The sequence below is a fragment of the Mustela nigripes genome, chromosome 1 (assembly GCF_022355385.1).
Source record: "Mustela nigripes isolate SB6536 chromosome 1, MUSNIG.SB6536, whole genome shotgun sequence".
In the NCBI taxonomy this organism is placed as follows: Eukaryota; Metazoa; Chordata; class Mammalia; order Carnivora; family Mustelidae; genus Mustela; species Mustela nigripes.
This window is the reverse complement of record NC_081557.1, coordinates 125462132-125482042: the sequence shown is the minus strand read 5'-3', so window position 1 is coordinate 125482042 and position 19911 is coordinate 125462132. Positions and strand designations below refer to the sequence as shown.

The 19911-nt window shown below is 37.1% G+C and overlaps 1 pseudogene; it reads right to left on the bottom strand.

The window, feature by feature from the left end:
• Positions 1–539: 539 nt before the first annotated feature.
• The window catches only part of LOC132024244 (V-type proton ATPase subunit D-like), a 35412-nt pseudogene continuing 16040 nt past the window's right edge, over positions 540–19911 (bottom strand).

Here is a 19911-nt window from a genome sequence, read left to right as displayed (position 1 = left end):
TTCCAATAACCACAAGTATTGGTGAGAATGTGGAGAAGTAGAACAAACACTTTAGAGAGCAAGTGACCACTATCTAGTAAAGTCGAAGACACTTATACTCTATCACTTGCAGAGCACATACTCTAAAGAAACTCTTGCATATGCATAAAACAGAATTTTCATTGCATCTTTGTTTATAGTAATGAAAAATCAGAAATATCTGTTATTATGAGAATAGATATATTGTGGCATTCATACAGTGGAAACCATATACAGCAATTAATGAATGAACTAGGATTGTTGAGTATCAACATGAACGAATCTCCAAAAACATAATTTTGTACAAAAATACACGATTAAAAATACATAAGTAAACCCTACAAGCTCTGGGGCACAGCCTACTAATCTCAGATGATAAATGGTGGCTGAATTATGATTCTGCAAAGGTATTCCCATACCCGAACATCCAAGGAAATTTCACAGCCCATGGAATTCTTAGACCAAAAAATAAATAGCCACACATACAGGACCTGCATTCTGTGAATTGAAATGGTGGCATTTTAGGGCTCCTGAAAGAGCCAGAGCAGGAAGGATTGTTCAAACAGAAGATCCTCGTGCTTCTCTTCAGCCAAAGTTTAGCAGGCTCTATCACTTCCCCAGCCGCCCTCCATTGCTCCAAGTCCTTCTCCAGTTTTTCCTTGAGTCTTTTTCTTCTCCTGAACTGTTCTTAGCCTGTAGAACTCTTCTCACTCTCTCTCATCCAGCTCTGTGATGATATGAGCAAGGGTACTTTCAGTCTGGGGAATGATGGCATGTTCTGTGGCGTTTACATGCCTGTTGGTTATCTTAATAGCTTCGTCCAAAGCAACAAAGGAAGTCTGTGGTGAAGCTACTCCCACCCCTACTTCCACTTCTCTGGCTTAATTCTGGCCAAACCAGTCGGTTCACACCTGTTGGTTCATCCTCCAGGTAATGTTCAAATTACTGGCAGAGCCACACCAGCTGCATTATCTTTCTTCTCTGGAAGCTTCACTTGGGCTTTCTGTACATTGAAGACGACGTAGTGCAGAAGTCACTTGCTGTGAATGTGGCCTCAGCAAATGAAAAGGTGGCTTCTCTCATCAGTGCTCACCCATCAACATTTGGGTCTCTATTATCTCCTCTAGGATCTGTTGAAATGGAAGAGTTAAGACACGGGATTTTTTTTCTTCAGGAGATTTCAAGCTGTCTGAAACATTCATGACAATCTGAGCCACTTGCGAGGGAAAGATTTCAGTTTGGTAGTTGGCCAACTGGATGGTGGGGCATTGATAGTTTTGGGCTGCAACAGCCCCAGCCCCAGTCTCCCTCTACCCGTCAGCTGGTGGTGTCAGGGTTGTGCTTCCTCAGGGAGGGAAGGAGGAAAACGGAGTCAGAGAGGGAAACGGACATAGCAATTATATCTGTAACGTTGTATTTCTTGAAAAATGAAGTGAATGAAGTTAACGCAGAATAATAGATCTTATAAAGGTAAGTGGTGAGAACACAGGTATATATTACATTTTCCAAAGTTATCTACATAAAGAATAACTTTTAAGAAGTAAGATTTAAAATAAAAATTCATACCTTCCAGTCCCCAAGCAAAAGTTTTTTTCAAACACATGCTCTACATTTTCTAATTTTTTTCTTAATATTTTATTCCCTAATGATTTAAATTCTTTCTTACTCGTCTTAATGACTAAGTACCGTTGGTTGTCATTAAATAACTACTTAATTAAGAGATTATTTTTAACACTTTTATAAAGGATAACCTTTTATATTTATATGATGGGAAAGCATATCCTTTTATAAAGCGTAATATATAATATAAATTATTACAATTTGCAATAAAGTTCCTTCCATACACTAAATATTTATTATGAATGTATACTCTAATTGTTCTTCCATTTCCAGAATTACAGCAGAGTATTTTTAACAGCATAGACATTTTTAATATTGTTCAGTGATTTAAGGAAAAAATTGCTCAAATCTTGACATCATTTTTTAATCACAATTTACTCATTTTAGATTAACTTCCCCTTTTAAAAAAGTATTATTGCTATGATTGACTTCCAATATATTCTTAAACCTGTGACATTTTTGGTAGACATAAATAAGAAAAAAGAATAGTCTTCGGTCTTCCTTTACCCAGTTAATTCACCAGAAACAAATTAAGTCAAAATGCTTAGCAATAATTAAATTTCTAAGCAAAAGTATAAGGAGAAATATAAGATTTAGAATTTAGTACAATAACTTAGCTAATAAAGCAAATAGAATAGGATTAGGAAAATCATGGTCACTCCTACAACATATACAGATAAATGGAAACTTTTTTTTTTCCCAAACCATCCAGATTAACAAATTCATTTTATATTATGTTTATCCATTTAGTTGAAAAATATTAAGGAGATTTTTTTGTGAGAAGACTGTGATACACACTGTGTACATATTTTTTAGTAAGCCATATTATCTCTGCTCTTAAGAATACATAACAGTGAGGAAAAAAGACTCTGTAAGAAACACTTTGGAAACAATCATAATGCAAAACATTAGCAAATTAATCTACTCCAACATCTTATTTCTAATGTCCAACTCCAACATCTTAATTCTAATATCTGGTTCAGAGTGCAAAGAAATAGCACATCACCTGATATTTTATATCTTTAGCACAAAATTATGGCAGAATCAAGAAGTAGTCAAGATGGGGTGCCTGAGTGGCTCAGTGGGTTAAAGCCTCTGCCCTCAGTTCAGGTCATGATCCCAGGGTTCTGGGATCGAGCCCTGCATCAGGCTCTCTGCTCAGTGGGGAGCCTGCTTCCTCCTCTCTCTGTCTCTGCCTGCCTCTTTGCCTACTTGTCTGTCAAATAAATAAATAAAATCTTAAAAAAAAAAAAAAAAGTAGTCAAGAAGTTTGGTTTGGAGCCCCACCCTTGTGATTTTATAATGGTTTCTCTTCAACAGTTATATTCCTTCAAGGTTACATTTATTTATTTAATATACACTATGTGCTAGATACTGTTATAAACACATAGAAATAACTCATTTATATCAATAAGATGAGAGTTAAAAGTTACAGCACTATAAAATGATTCCAAATCTCAGTGGCTTATAACAATATGTATATCTCATTACATGTTGATTTTGACTGTGGCTCTGCTTCCTGCCCCTTGTACTTCAGGATGCAGGCTAAAGAAACCCCTGAGATATCACTGTTCTCATGGCAGAGAGGAGAGAAAGAACAGTGAAAATATATGATGGACCTTAAAGTTTTTGCTTATAACTTATATACATCACTTAAGGTCACATTTCAAAGACTTAAAAAAAAAAAAAAGTGATTTGGCCAAATCTGACAATGGAGCAGAAATGGGTAATCCTCCCAGGAGGAAGACCCATGAAAATTGAAAATGCTATAGCAGGGGCACCTGGGTGGCTCAGTGGGTTAAAAGCCTCTGCTTTCGGCTCAGGTCATGGTCTTGGGGTCCTGGGATCGAGCCCCGCATCTGGCTTTCTGCTCAGCAGGGAGCCTGCTTCCTCCTCTCTCTCTCTCTGCCTGCCTCTCTGCCTACTTGTGATCTGTCAAAAAAAAAAAAAAAATGCTATAGCATACCATCATCATAGCATGGATACTAGGACAGATATTATTATACCCATTTTACAACTGAAGTAACTGAGGCATTAGGATATTAAGTAACTGATGAAGGCCACACACACAGCTACTAAGTAACAGAGCCGGGATTTGACATCCAGGCAATTCATGCTCTTAACAACTATACTACACTGACTCCTTCTGTTCTTGAACTATTATTTTCACTTCTTCATCAAAATTCTGAAATTCATGCACACAGAAATATTTGACAGGTAAAAGTTTAAATAGACACTCTCCCAAAGGGATTTGCATCTTAAGGCAATAAAACCTTAAGATAAAGATGCAAAGTTCAGACAGCTGAATTTCAGAAGCTTAGTGGAGAATGAAGCCTTTCCAATGCCTCTGAAATCACATCTAATAATCAGCCCCTTATTCTGTGTATAGACAGTCACTTAACTGCTTTGCTTGAGGTCTATGTTCCAAATATCACTTATTCAGGCAGTTCTTTCCTCAAAATCCTATTTTTAAAAACACACATGCATCATTATCACCACAATAACTACCTCTTTTATTCTTTATGCCTTTCCCCTGCCTTATTTTTCCTTCATAGAATACTAATTTTATCTGGGCACTTTGGTGGCTCAGTCTGCCTTCAGCGCAGGCTACGATCTCAGGGTCCTGGGATCTAGTCCCACATCTTGCTCCTTGCTCAGTGGGAGCCCACTTCACCCTCTTGCTCTGACCCTCCTCCCCACTTGAGCTCTCTCTCTCTCTCTCTGTCTCAAATAAATAAACAATTTTTTTTAAAAAGTACTTATTTTATCTTATACAGTTACTTATTTCCCTATTATTTGTTTCTCCCACTGTTAGGACTTTGTTAAATTAATATTTCTTTAGAGCACAAGGTGCCAGATGGTGAGCAATAAAACACCACAAGAGAAATTAAAATAGAGAAGTTTATTAGTGACAGTTCCTAAAGCAACTACACAGCATTTCTTGAGGGACCACATGGGGGGAAGTTGAGGCAGAGTGCAGTCAAAAGGAGGTAGGTCCTGGGGCATGTGCCTTTATTAGGGCCTACGGGTGGAATATTTGGAGATTCCCAGACTAAGACTAGTCAATTCAAACTAAAGAGGCTTTGTAAGCCCCATGGCTGTCTTATATAAAGAGCATGCAAGGATAAGACCCTGGCTGCTGGGGAAGACTGTTTATTTTAAGGGCTACTGGGGAAGCAATACCAGGATCTTAAAATTACCTATAACTCTTAAACGAGGGCATGTGCTTACAGGAGGGGTTGTCTAGGCTGGTTGGCCAAATTAAATGGATGTCAAGGCAGCAATACCATAGAGTAGCTTAGCTAAACATCCACTAATTCATAAGTTCTATGAGGGTGTGAACATTGTTCATCTTATCACTGTTGTGATCACAGCACCAGGATAGGAATTGGCATGTGGTAGGCTCTTAGTGAATATTTGTTGATGAATAAATGTATGAGTTAAAGAATGAACTTAATATTTGCTACCTATAAAAGTTAGGTAAGACTAGCTATGGAAGAAATAGTGGACCAAAGTCCAAAGGATCACAGCAAGACACTCTTCTTGTCATTAAGAACAATAACTTTTATTGAATGCCAGCTGTGTGTCAAATGCCAAGACTACAGATAAATATAAAATAAAGATCCATCCCTGAGGCTCACGATGTAGTTAGAGAAATAAAATATACTTACAAAGAAATTAGTAATAATAGAAGGTGATAATTTAATGACTAGTAACATATTTCAAGTGATATGAGATGTTGCAACTTCATGAAAGTAGGTATGTTGTATAAATGTATTTATGAGAAAATTTTATGATTTTTGCAAATAAGTACAATATAGTGAAAAAAAGTCACAGCAGAATTATCGTGACCAAAGCGGTCTGCCAGTAATTTATTGTGCTTTACAGCATATCACTCAAGAGCTTTCAAAAGAAGAAAAAATCCAGTCTCCCCAGAATGTATCAAACCATTGTCAAGCATAAAATAGTTAATTTATTGACATGCAAAACTAAGAAATCATGACCCATAACCAAGAAAACAGCAAGCAATAGACACAGACTTGAGATGATCCAGATGTTAGTATCAGAAGATAAGGACTTTAAAGAAGATATTACAGATTTGTTCAATGGCTTAAAGGAAAAATGATGATAATAAGTAAATTATGAACAATATCAGCAGAGCAAAAAAAGAGCTGAAGGGAAGTCCTAGAACTGAAAGTTATGCCTATACAGATCTATAAACTACTGGATCTGCTTAGCCGTATATTGGAGACCACAGAAGAAAGTTATAGTGATCTTGAAGGCAAATCAAAGGGAATTACCCAACAGAACAGAGAAAAAAATGATTGAAAAAAATTAATGGACACTCAGTTACCTGTCTAACATGTGTAGTGCCACTAGAGTCCTAGGTGGAGAGAGAGAGAGAGAGAGAGAGAGAGTGTGTGTGTGTATGTATAAAATTTCTTTTTTTTAAATAATGGCCAAAATTCTCCAAATGTGTTGGAAAATATTAACTTAGAGATCCAGCAAGCCTAGTGAACTCCAAACAAAATTAATTCAAAGGGGGAAAAACTGGGTACAAAAAGTCAAATTGCTGACACTGAAAGTTAAACAGTAAGTCTAAAAGTACTCAGGGGAAAAAGGATAGATAATATACCAAACAAACAAAGGAAGGTTTTGAATCAGAAATAATGGACAAACATTTTTAAACTGCTGGAGGATAAGGCCATCTGGGTGGCTCAGTCAGTTAAGCATCCGACTCTTGATTTCAGCTCAGGTCATGATCTCAGAGTCATGGGATCTAGCCTTGAGTCAGGCTCTGCACTCAGTGTGGAGTCTGCCTAGGAGTCTCTTTCTCTGCCTCTGCCCCTCTCCATCCCCCATTCATGTAGGCACATGCTTTCTCTCTCTAAAAAATATAAAAATAATAATAATATAATTTTTAAAAATAAAGTGTTAGGGACACCTGGATGGCTCAGGTGGTTAAACTTCTGCCTTCCACTTAGTTCATGATCCCAGGGTCTTGGTATGGAGTCCTGCATTGAGCTACTTGTTCAGCAGGAAGCCTGCCTCTCCCTCTCCATCTGCCTGCTGTTCCCCCTGCTTGCACTCTCTCTTTTTCTCACAAATAAATAAATAAAATCTTAAAAAAAAAAAAAGGAGCCCTCCCTCAATTGCTAATAAACACTATTCTGAAAATAAATTCAAAACACCGTTTGGGAAAAATTATCCACAATACAAATATATGACACAGGTCTTACATGCAGAATATAGAAGAATTCATAGAACTTAGTAATAACAAAATACACATTCCAATTTATCAAACAAGCAAAAGACTTATACAGACACTTCACAAAATAACATTTCTGAATGGACAATAAGCACATGGAAAGCTGTTCAATCTTACTAGTTATCAGAATAATGCAATTTTTTTAAAAAAATAAGAAATTACTTTGTGTTCACCAAAATTGTTAATATTTAAAAACTTGACACCCTTAAACACTGGGCAGGGATGTGAAGAAACCAGAACTCTCATACATTGTTAATGGGAATGTACCACTTTGAAAAATAATTTGACAGTTTTTTATCAATTTAAAAATATTCTTATTTATATTACCCTTTAATTCCACTTTTAGGTAGTTTCCAAGAGAAGTCTAAATTACTTGTATGCAAATATTTATAGCAGATTTATTCATAATATCCAGTAAATGAAAACAGCACAAATGATTATCAATAGTACAACGGGTCAACAAATTGTGGAATACCCACAATGTGAAATGTTACTCAACAATAAAAAGTAATTATCTGAAGATATACAGAAAGCATGAATAAATTTCAAAAACATATTGAGCAAAAAAATCCAGACACAGAGACTGCTGGGTGACTCAGTTGGTTGAACGTCTGCCTTTGGCTCAGGTCATGATCCCAGTGTCCTGGGATTGAATCCTGGATTGGGCTTCTTGTTCGAGGGAAGCCTGCTTCTCCATCTGCCTGCTGCTCCCCCTACTCATGTGTTCCCTCTTTCTGTCTCTCAAACTGACAAATAAATAAAATCTTAAGGAAAATAAAAGCCAGACACAAAAGAGTATACACAAAATGGATTTACTTATTTAAAGTTCAAGAGCACACAGAACTAACTTCTGATGATAGAAACCAGAACACTGGGTGCTTCTCACACGTAAAAATTAAGAGACAGGGGCCACAAGGGAACATTTTGAGGTGACAGAAATAGTCTATATCTTGATTGGCTATGTGTTACATGAAGTTACACACTTTTCAAAACTCACTGAATTGTACATTTAGATCTGTGTTTTCCTATTCGTAAAGTATACTTCAAAAAACAAAAACCACAGCAGAATTTTCAAATAAACTGCAACCTAATTTTAAATTTTGTATGAAAAAGCAAAACATAACAAATAGTCAAGACATTGCTGAAGACGTAGAAGGAGAAAAGCAAGGAAAACACTTTTTGCACATAAAAATCGAGATTTATTATAAACCTATTGGAATTTTTAAATGTGGCATTTGTGAAGGGATAAATTGACCTATGGAATAGAATAGAGAGTCTCCAAACAGAATTTCACACAAATGGAACCTTGATATATGCTCCAAATAGCACTGAAAATAGCTAAAGCTATATTTGATGAATAGTACTGGAAGAATCGGTTATTCAAACTAATATGAAATATACACATAAATAATTAATTCTAAATTGACCAGAGATGTAAATGTGATGGGTAAAACTTCACAATTTTTAGAAAAAATATGGCAAAATATTTATATGACCTCATGCTAGGAAATAACTTAAAAAAAAAAAAAAAAGACACTGATAGGGTTCTGGGGCCAAGATGTGAGGAGTAACAGACTGAAATGACCTCAGGTCCCAACAGTTCAGCTAGATAGTTATCAAACCATTCCGAACACATACAAACTCAATAGGAGATAGAAGAGAAGAGCGGCAATTCTAGGAACAGAAAATTGACCGCTTTCTGGAAGGAAAGTGAATCTGAAGTGACAGGAAGATAGACCACGGGGGGAGGGGCCAGCTCCCAGCAAGCAGTGGAGCAACAGAGCTCAAAATCAGAACTTTGAGAGGTCTGCTCCACTGAAGGACATCACTCCAGAGACTAAGCAGGGGGTGGAGTCCTCATGGGGACACTGTGGTCTCAGGTCCGGAGGGGTCACAGAAAGGCCGGGGGTGCGTGAATGTGGCAGAGCTCCAAGGTACTGGAGTCGGGAAACTGACTACAGAGACGGAGCTGAGGAGTGAGCTCTCAGCTCGGGGTTACCTTAAACCATGATCCATGGCACACTCAGGCCACAGCTCTTTGTGTGGGGACCCCACAAATGGCAGATACACAGAGAACCCCTCCTTCCTCTTCCAGGAGGAGCAGTGTAGGAGTGCGGGGCAGGAATCTGCTGGGTTTGGAGACTCCAAACAGGGCCATGCGCCAGAGACAGAAATGCTCGGTCACAGGTTTGGTGAGGACAGAGCACAGCCAGAGACCAAGGAGACAAGAGCAATTGACAGCTTTCCTCTAAGGCACACTGAGGAGTGGCGCCCTGAGTTCTCGGCACCTCTGAGCCAGAGATTGGGAGGCCGCCATTTTCATTCCTGTCCTCCAGAGCTCTATGGAAAGCATTCAGGGAACAAAAGCTTCTGAGAGTGAACATGAGAAGATTGTTTACCCTGGCCCCTGGCAAGGGCAGTGCAATTCTGCCTCAGGCAAAGACATTTGAGCATCACTGCAACAGGCCCCTCCCCGAGAAGATCAGAAGAACATCTAGCCAAAGCCAAGCTCACTGATCAAGGAGAACAGTGGAACTCCAGAGCAAGGGGAAAGCAATGCATAGCATTCATGGCTTTTCCAGCATGATCCTTTAGTCTTGCATAGTTAATTTTTTTTAATTTTATGTTTTTTCTCATTCTGTTTTTTAATTTTTCCTCTTTCCTCTTTCAACATTTTTAAACTAGTTTATCTTAACAATATCTTTCTTTGAAAAAAATCTTTTTAAAACATCATTGTTATATTTTATTCCATCATTGTATTTCACCCTATTTTTTATATACATATAGGTCTTTCTTTTCTTTAAAATTTTGGGATACAATTTCTTTTAATAGGTGAGGTAAAATATACCCTAAATCTAGCACATGGCTTTGTTCTAGTCTCCAGCCTGAGCACATCCTCTCCCCTTTTTTTTTTTTTTAATTTTTCCAACCAACTTATCCTATCAATTTCGTTTTTAGATTTTTTTTTAAATTTTCATCCTTAAAATCATATTCCATCACTTCATTGTGTTTACCTTTATATTTGTGTATGCATATAAGTTCTTCTTTCTTTAAGATTTGGGAGGTAGTTTTTCTAAGAGACCAGAATACACCCACAACCAAGAGGGTGCCTCTGTTCTATTCACCAGTCTAAAATATGTGTGTGTATAGTTATAGTTATAGTTATAGTTATAGTTATAGTTATAGTTATTTTTTAGTGTTTTATTTTTATTTCTTTTTTCCCCCTTTCCTCTACCTCCCCCCAGTTTTGAGTCTCTTCTGATTTGATTGGTGTACATTTTTCTGGGGTCTCTGCCACCCTTTTAGTATTTTATTCTCTCGTTCATATATTCTTATCTGGATAAAATGACAAGGTGGAAAAACTCACCCCCCCCAAAAAAAAGAACAAGAGGCAGTACCAACAGCAAGGGATTTAATCAATACAGACATTGGTAATGTGTCAGAACTAGAGTTCAGAATGATGATGCTCAAGGTGCTAGCTGGGCTCAAAAAGGCATGGAAGATATTAGAGACACCCTCTCTGGAGAAATAAAAGAACTAAAATCTAACCAAGTTGAAATCAAAAAAGCTATTAATGAAGTGCAATAAAAACATTGAGGCTCTTCATTTGCCATTGGAGACATATCTTGAAAGAAGATGCTGTGGCCAATGTTGGAGAGGTTACTATCTATGTTCTGTTCTAGGATTTTGATAGAATACTGTCACACGTTGAGGTCTTTTATCCATTTTGAGCTCATTTTTGTGTATGGTGTAAGAGAATGGTCGAGTTTCATTCTTTGACACATAGCTGTCTAATTTCCCCAACACCATTTATTGAAGAGACTGTCTTTTTTCCACTCCATATTTTTTTCTGCTTTGTTGAAGATTATTTAACCATGGGACTGAGGGTCCATATCTGGGCACTCTACTCTATTCCACTGGTCTATGTGTCTGTTTTTGTGCCAGTACCATGCTGTCTTGGTAATCACAGCTTTGTAGTAAAGGTTGAAATCAGGCAACGTGATGCCCCCAGTTTTGTTTTTCTTTTTCAACATTTCCTTATCAATTTGGGGTCTCTTCTCATTCCATACAAATTTTAGTTCTATAAAGAACTCTCAAACTCAACACACACAAAACATAATAACATCAAAAATTGGGCAGAAGACATGAACAGACACTTCTCTAAAGAAGACACACAAATGGCTAACAGACACATGAAAAATGTTCATCATCAATAACAATCAGGGAAATTCAAATCAAAACCACACTGAGATATCACCTCACACCAGTTAGAATGGCCAAAATTAACAAGACAGTAAACAACAAGTGTTGGAGAGGATGTGGAGAAAGGGGAACCTTCTTACACTGCTGGTGGGAATGCAAGTTGGTGCAGCCACTTTGGAAAACAGTGTGGAGATTCCTCAAAAAGTTAAAAATAGAACTACCCTGTGACCCTGCAATTGCACTACTGAGTATTTACCCCAAAGATACTGATGTAGTGAAAAGAAGGACCATCTGTATCCCAATGTTCATAACAGCAATGGCCACAGTTGCCAAACTGTGAAAAGAGCTAAAATGCCTTTCAACAGATGAATGATAAAGAAGAGATGGTCTATATATACAATGGAGTATTATGCCTCCATTAGAAAGGATGAATATCCAACTTTTGTATCAACATGGACGGGATTGGAGGAGATTATGCTGAGTGAAATAAGTTAAACAGAAAGAGTCAATTACCATATGGTTTCACTTACTTGTGGAGCAAAAGGAATAACACGGAGGACATTGGGAAATGGAGAGGAGAATTAAGTTGGGAGAAATCGGAGGAGGAGATGAGAGACTGTGGACTCTGAGAAACAAAGGGGCTTTTGGAGGGGAGAGCAGTGGGGGGTTGGGTGAGCCTGGGGTGAGTACTATGGACGGCATGTACTGCATGGAGCACTAGGTTTAGTGCATAAACAATGAATTTTAAAACACTGAAAAAAAATAAAATGAAATGGTTAATTAATTAATTAATTAGCAGAAAATATCTGGAAAAAAAAATGGAGGCTTTTATTGCTAGGATAAATGAGGCAAAAGAGAGAATTAGTGATACAGAAGACCAAAGGAAGGAGAATAAAGAAGCTGAGAAGAAAGAGAGACAACTACTGGACCATGACAGGAGAATTCAAGAGGTAAGTGATACCATGAGATGAAACAATAGAATAATTGGGATTCCAGAAGAAGAAGAAGAGGGGGGCAGGAGGTATATTGGAACAAATTATAGTTGAGAATTTCCCTAATATGGCAAAGGGAACAAGCATCAAAATCCAGGAGGCACAGAGAAGCCCACTCAAAATAAATAAAAATAGGTCCACACCCCGTCATCTAATACTAAAACTCATAAGTCTTAGTGGCAAAGAGAAAATCCTGAAAGAAGTTCAGGAAAAGAAGTCTGTAACATACAATGGTAGAAATATTAGATTGGCAGCACACTTATCCACAGAGACCTGGCAGGCCAGAAAGAAAACTGGCATGATATATTCAGAGCACTACATGAGAAAAATATGCAGCCAAGAATACAATATCCAGTTACTCTATCAGTAAAAATAGAAAGAGAATTAAAAAGCTTCCAGGACAAACAAAAATTAAAAGAATTTGCAAACACGAAACCAGCCTTACAGGAAATATTGAAAGGGGTCCTCTAAACAAAGAGAGAACCTCAAAGTAGTAGACCAGAAAGGAACAGAGACAATATACAGTAACAGTCACCTTACAGGCAATACAATAGCACTAAATTCATATCTTTCAATAGTAACCCTGAATGTATATGGGCTAAATGTCCCAATCAAAAGATACAGGGCATCTGAATGGATAAAAAAAAAAGCCAAGACCCATCAATATGCTGTCTTCAAGAAACTCATTTTACACCCAAAGACACCTCCAGATTTGAAGTGAGAGGGTGGAAAACAATTTACCATGTTAATGGACATCAAAAGAAAGCTGGGGTGGCAATCCTTATATCAGATAAATTAGATTTTAAGCCAAAGACTATCATAAGAGATGAGAAAGGGCACTCTGTCATACTTAAAAGGTTTGCCCACAAGAAGCTCTAACAATTGTAAATATCTATACCTCCAACATTGGAGCAGCCAACTATATAAACCAATTAATAACAAAGTCAAAGAAACACATCGACAATAATACAATAATAATAGGAGACTTCAACACCTCCCTTCACTGAAATGGACAGATCATCCAAGCAAAAGATCAACAAGGAAATAAAGGCCTTAAATGACACACTGGACCAGATGGACATCACAGATATATTCAGAACATTCCATCCCAAAGCAACAGAATGGACATTCTTCTCTAGTACATATGGAACATTCTCCAGAATAGATCATATCCTGGCTCACAAATCAGGTCTCAACCAGTACCAAAGGAGTGGGATCATTCTCTGCATATTTTCAGACCACAATGACCTGAAGCTAGAACTCAATCACAAGAGAAAACTTGGAAAGAGCTAAAGAACATCCTACTAAAGAATTAATGGGTTAACCAGGAAATTAAAGAAGAATTGAAAAAATTCATGGAAACAAATGAAAATGAAAACACAACAGTTCCAAATGTGTGGAACACAGCAAAGGTGGTCCTGAGAGGAAAATATATAGAGAGATACAAGCCTTTCTCAAGAAACTAGAAAGGTCTCAAGTATAAAACCTAACCCTACACCTAAAGGAGCTGGAGAAAGAACAGAAAATAAAGCCTAAACCCAAAAGGAGAAGAGAAATAATAAAGATCAGAGCAGAAATCAATGAAATAGAAACCAAAAGAACAGTAGAACAAACCAACAAAACTAGGAGCTTGTTCTTTGAAACAATTAATAAGATTGATAAACCCCTGGCCAGACTTATCAAAAAGAAAAGAGAAAGGACCCAAATAAATAAAACCATGGATGAAAGAGGAAAGATCACAACCAAAACCAAAGAAATACAAACAATTATAAGAACATATTATGAGCAACTATATGCCAGCAAATTAGACAATCTGTTAGAAATGGATGCATAGTCTACGGCCATACCACCCTGAACGCGCCCGATCTCGTCTGATCTCGGAAGCTAAGCAGGGTCGGGCCTGGTTAGTACTTGGATGGGAGAAATGGATGCATACCTAGAGATGTATCAACTATCAAAACTGAACCAGGAAGAAATAGAAAACCTGAAGAGATCTATGACCAATAAGGAAAGTGAGGAAGTAATCAAAAAATCTCCCAACAAACAAGGGCCCAGGGCCAGACGGCTTCCGGGAGAATTCTACCAAACATTTAAAGAAGAATTAATACCTATTTTCCAGAAACTGTTCCAAAAATAGAAATTGAAGGAAAACTTCCAAACTCATTTTATGAGGCCAGCATTACCTTGATCCCAAAACTAGACAAAGACCCCATCAAAAAAAAAGAATTACAGACTAATATCCCTGATGAACACAGATGCAAAAATTCTCATCAAAATACTAGCCAACAGGATCCAACAGTACATTAAAAGGATTACTCACCACGACCAAGTGGGATTTAGTCCTGGGATGCAAGGTTGGTTCAACAGCTGCAAATCAATCAATGTGATACAATGTGATACAATACATTAATAAAAGAAAGAACAAGATGATACTCTCAGTAGATGCAGAAAAAGCATTTGACAAAATACAGCATCCTTTCTTGATCAAAATTCTTCAAGGTGTAGGGATAGAGGGTACATAACTCAATATCATCAAAGCCATCCATGAAAAACCCACAGCAAATATCACTCTTACTGAGGAAAAACTGAGAGTTTTCCTGCTAAGATCAGGAACATGGCAGGCATGTCCACTATCACCACTATTATTCAACATAGTACTAGAAGTCCTAGCCTCAGCAATCAGACAACAAAAAGAAATAAAAAGCATCTAAATCAGCAAAGAAGAAGTCAAACTATCACTCTTTGCAGATGATATGATACTTTATGTGGAAAACCCAAAAGACTCCACTCCAAAACTGCTAGAACTCATACAAGAATTCAGTAATGTCAGGATATAAAATCAATGCACAGAAATCAGTTGCATTTCTATACACCAACAGCCAGACAGAAGAACAAAAAATTAAGGAGTCAGTCCCATTTACAATACCTGGGAATAAATCTAACCTAAGAGGCAAAGAATCTGTACTCAGAAAACTATAAAGTACTCATGAAAGAAATTGAGGAAGACACAAAGAAATGGAAAAACGTTCCATGCTCATGGATTAGAAGAACAAATATTGTGAAAACATCTATGCTACCTTAAGCAATCTATACGTTTAATGCAATTTCTATCAAAATACCATCAATTTTTTTAAAGAAATGGAACAAATGATCCTAAAATGTATATGGAACCAAAAAAGACCCTGAATAGCCATAGGAATGTTGAAAAAGAAAGCTAAAGTTGGTGGCATCACAATTCCAGACTTCAAGCTCTGTTACAAAGCTGTAATCAAGACAGTATGTACTGGCACAAAAACAGACTCATAGACCAATGAAACAGAATAGAGAGCTCAGAAATAAACCCTCAACTCTATGGTTAAGTAATCTTTAACAAAGCCGGAAAGAATGTCTATGGAAAAAAGACAATCTCTTCTACAAATGGTGGGAAAATTGGACAGCCACATGCAGAAGAATGAAACTGGACCATTTCCTTATACCACATACAAAAAAAGACTCAAAATGAATGAAAGACCTCAATGTGAGACAGGAATCCATCAAAATCCTTGAGGAGAACACAGGCAGCAACCTCTTTGACCTCAGCTGCAACAAAGGCAAGGAAATCAAGGGCAAAAATGAACTATTGGGACATCAGGAAGATAAAAGCTTTTGCACAGCAAAGGAAACAGTCAATAAAACCAAAAGGCAACTAACAGAATGGGAGAAGATATTTGCAAATGACATATCAGATAAAGGGCTAGTACCCAAAATCTATAAAGGACTTACCAAACTCAACACCCAAAGAACAAATAATCCAGTCAAGAAATGGGCAGAGGACATGAACAGAAATTTCTGCAAAGAAGACATCCAGATGGCCAACAGACACATGAGAAAGTGCTACACATCACGCAGCATCAGGGAAATACAAATCAAAACCACAATGAAATACCAGCTCACACCAGTCAGAATGGCTAAAATTAACAAGTCAGGAAACAACAGATACTGGCAAGGATGCAGAGAAAGGGGAACTGTTGGTGGGAATTCCCACTGTTGGTGGGAATGCAAGCTGGTGCAACCACTCTGGAAAACAACATGGATTTTCCTCAAAAAGTTGAAAATAGAGCTACCCTACAACCCAGAAATCGCACTACTGGGTATTTACCCTAAAGATACAAACGTAGTGATCCGAATGGACACGTGCACCTGAATGTTTACAGCAGCAATGTCTACAATAGCCAAACTATGGAAAGAACCTAGATGTTCATCAACAGATGAGTGGATAAAGAAGAAGTGGTGTGTATATACAATGGAATATTATGCAGCCATCAAAAGAAATGAAATCTTGCCATTTGCAACAACATGGATAGAACTAGAGGGCATTATGCTGAGCAAAATAAGTCAATCAGAGAAAGGCAATTATATGATTTCCCTGATATGAGGAATTTGAGAGGTAGGATGGAGGATTTGGGGCATAGGGAAGGAAAAAATGAAACAGGATGGGGTGGGGATGGAGGCAAACCATAAGAGACTCTTAATCTCATAAAACAAACTGAGCATTGCTGGGGGAAAGAGGGGTAGGGAGAAGTTGGTTGGGTTATGGACATTGGGGAGGGTATGTGATTGGTGAGTGCTGTGAAATGTTTAAGCCTGATGATTCACAGATGTGTACCCCTGGGGCAAATAATATGTTAATCTTTTTAAAAAGATACTGATAAATTTGATAAATTAAATTTTAAGTTTCTGTCTATCAAAAGACACCAAAAATGGAGAAAATTTTACAAAATGAATAATAAAACAAGAATTTAAAAAATTTATGAAGAATTCTTACAAAACTTTAAGAAAAAATATAAACACCCCCAAAATGGGCAGAAGTTTGATAAACATGTCACAGAGAAGAAAGAAATAAAACAAACAGCATCAACAACAACAAAAAAACCCTCAGAGGAAAATAGCAACTTTATTAGCAGCATTGTGAGCTCTTCCTTTTTTTATGTACTATGTCTGCAGGAGTAATGCTTAGAGCATTAGATGGAGAGGTGTGCCAAGTTATGGGTAATGCAAAATAAACAAATGTTAAAATCAATATTCAGCTAAAACTAAAACCCAAACCTGAGTTCATAGTCATAAATGAACTTTTCAGATGTCAGAATCTTGGAATTTTACCTGAAAGTAATTTTTACTATAATTTAATCATTAAAACCAGTAGTAAATTCTTAAAAATTTGACACAGTAAAAGAAGAACATTTTATCTGTACTGTCAACTGATAGATTCTCCTCTGCTCACCATTCAGCTCAGGTGTGATACAAAATAGATGCATCTTTGCAACTGAGGTTGGCAGAAGAACATAATATTTTAGGAGTTTTTCATTTTTCCTTAACACTGTCTTCCTTTATTCTGTATATTTTTTTAAGATTTTATTTATTTATTTGACAGACAGAGATCACAAGTAGGCATAGAGACAGGCAGAGAGAAAGAGGGAAGCAGGCTCCCCCCTGAGCAGAGAGCCTGATGCAGGGCTTGATCCCAGCACCCTGAGATCATGACCTGAGCTGAAGGCAGAGGCTTAACCCACTGAGCCACCCAGACACCCTATTCTGTATATTTTTTGTTATGCCTAGATCAAAAGTGATTTACCACAGGTGTTGTACCTGATTTAGGTGGTTTTCCCACCTTGTGAAATTATAACAAAGTGAACAACATTTTATTTTTTATATATTCCTCAAGTTGTGAAGAATTTTCAAAGTGAACTTTTTCCTGAAAGGCTCAGGCTTAATGGACCTAAGTTACAAAAAAAAATAAAAAAGCAAAAACAAACAAAAGCAAATAAACAAAACAACAAAAACCACACTAACTATAAAATAAAAATAATCTGTTGGGTACCTGTGCAGCTCACTCAGTTAAGCATTCAATTCTTGGTTTCTGCTGCTCAGGTCATGATCTCAGGGTGAGAAGAAGCTCTGTTATCAGTTCCACGACTGGTGTGGAGGGCATGCTTGGAATTGTCTCTCTTTCCCTCTGTCCCTCCTTCCCCTCTTAAAAAATAAATAGACATTTTTTTTTACGTATATATAATAATAATTTGAAAAAATTTTTAAATTAATATTTGACTACTGATACAACTCCAAAGACTAATTCTAATCTTCATAATATGTTTTCCATTTTTATTGTTTTTTGAAGATTTTATCTATTTATTTGAGAGAGAGAGAGCAGGGGGCGTTGCAGAGGGAAGAGTGGAAGAAGCAGGCTCTCTGCTCAGCAGGGAGCCTGAAGGAAGGCAGATGTTTAACTGACTGATCCACCAGGCACCCATTATTTTTTCTTATGTTATTTAAATTTTATAAATATTTACTGACTCTAAAAGGATATAATATTCTTCTTAATGTTATCTAGTTAATATATGCTCCCTAAATATTAATCTTTACTTTAAATTTACTTCCTTATAAATGTATTATTTAAAATCTGATTATTTTTGTATGTAAAGTTAGCAATTGGCAAAATCATCATTAAGTATTGCCCTAATTCACTCTTGCAATAACATTTACATTTATATTTCAATGGGTTGGTGGACTGTCAACATCTTAAATCTATAGATGTATTTCTCATTCCAAACCACATGTAGAAGGTATATCTACTTTGAAGAGAATATTCAGATAGAAGCAATAAATCTAAATTATATGCTTTGCTTCTGTTGTTGGCATTGCTATGCAGATTCAATGTGATAGGAATCTATAGGACCACATTGCTGATTCTGCAAGCATATAGGATGACAATTGAAGTAGGCATTTTTCTTCTAAGCCAAAGACAAAAATTTTGGCCAAATATTTAGGCTAACACCTAACCATGGGTGCATCTCTAAAAGGAATTATGAAGAACATCTATTTCCTAGACAGTAACTTATCCCAAATCCACATACATTTATACACAAATTCTTTATCTTTAGCCTTGAAGTTTGCCCAGATACAAAAAACCAAAGATGGGACATAAAGATGCTCAGTGGATCATGCTGTCGTTTGTCATGTTCTCACTGATAACGACGACTTACTCTCATCTATACCCCACTACCCCTTATACAACAGAAGCCCCTAGGCAACCACACACAGCCATATCCTGTTCCCAAAATACACCCCCCACGTGGTCATAACAATGCCTCAGAATGGACTTGAACTTTCCTTAAACAATAAAACATTCTTAAAGAAAGAACAAATTAAAAAACCCCAAAATGTCAATTTCACTTAAAAAGGTGGGAGGAGGTGGACCTGGTTGGCTTCGTCAATGGAGCATGTGACTCTTGATCATGAGTTTGAGCCCCACTGTAGGTGTAAAGATTGCTTAAAAGTAAAGGTTCTAAGGGCACCTGGGTGACTCAGTGAGTTAAGCCTCTGCCTTCAGCACAGGTCATGATCTCAGGGTCTTGACATCAAGCCCCGCATTGAGTTCTCTGCTCAGCAGGGAGCCTGCTTTCCCCACTCTCCCTCTGCCTGCCTCTGTCTACTTGTGTTCTGTCATACAAATAAATAAAATCTTTAAAAATAAATAAATAAATAACGGCTTTAAAAAAACAAAAACAAAAACAGGGACACCTGGGTGGCTCAGTCAGTTAAGCATAGCCCTTCAGCTCAGGTCATGATCTTGGGAGTTCTGGGCAGGAGCCTGGTGCCAGGCTCTCTGCTCAGCAGGGAGTCCGCTTCTCCCTCTCTCTCACTCTCAGTCTCTCTCAAATAAATAAATAAAATCTTTAAGAAAAAAAGAAACAGACTTGGAAAAAGTGGATTTCATTGTGAATTATGAATAAAAGAACAAAAATAAGGTTATTTAAGACATAAAAGACAGTG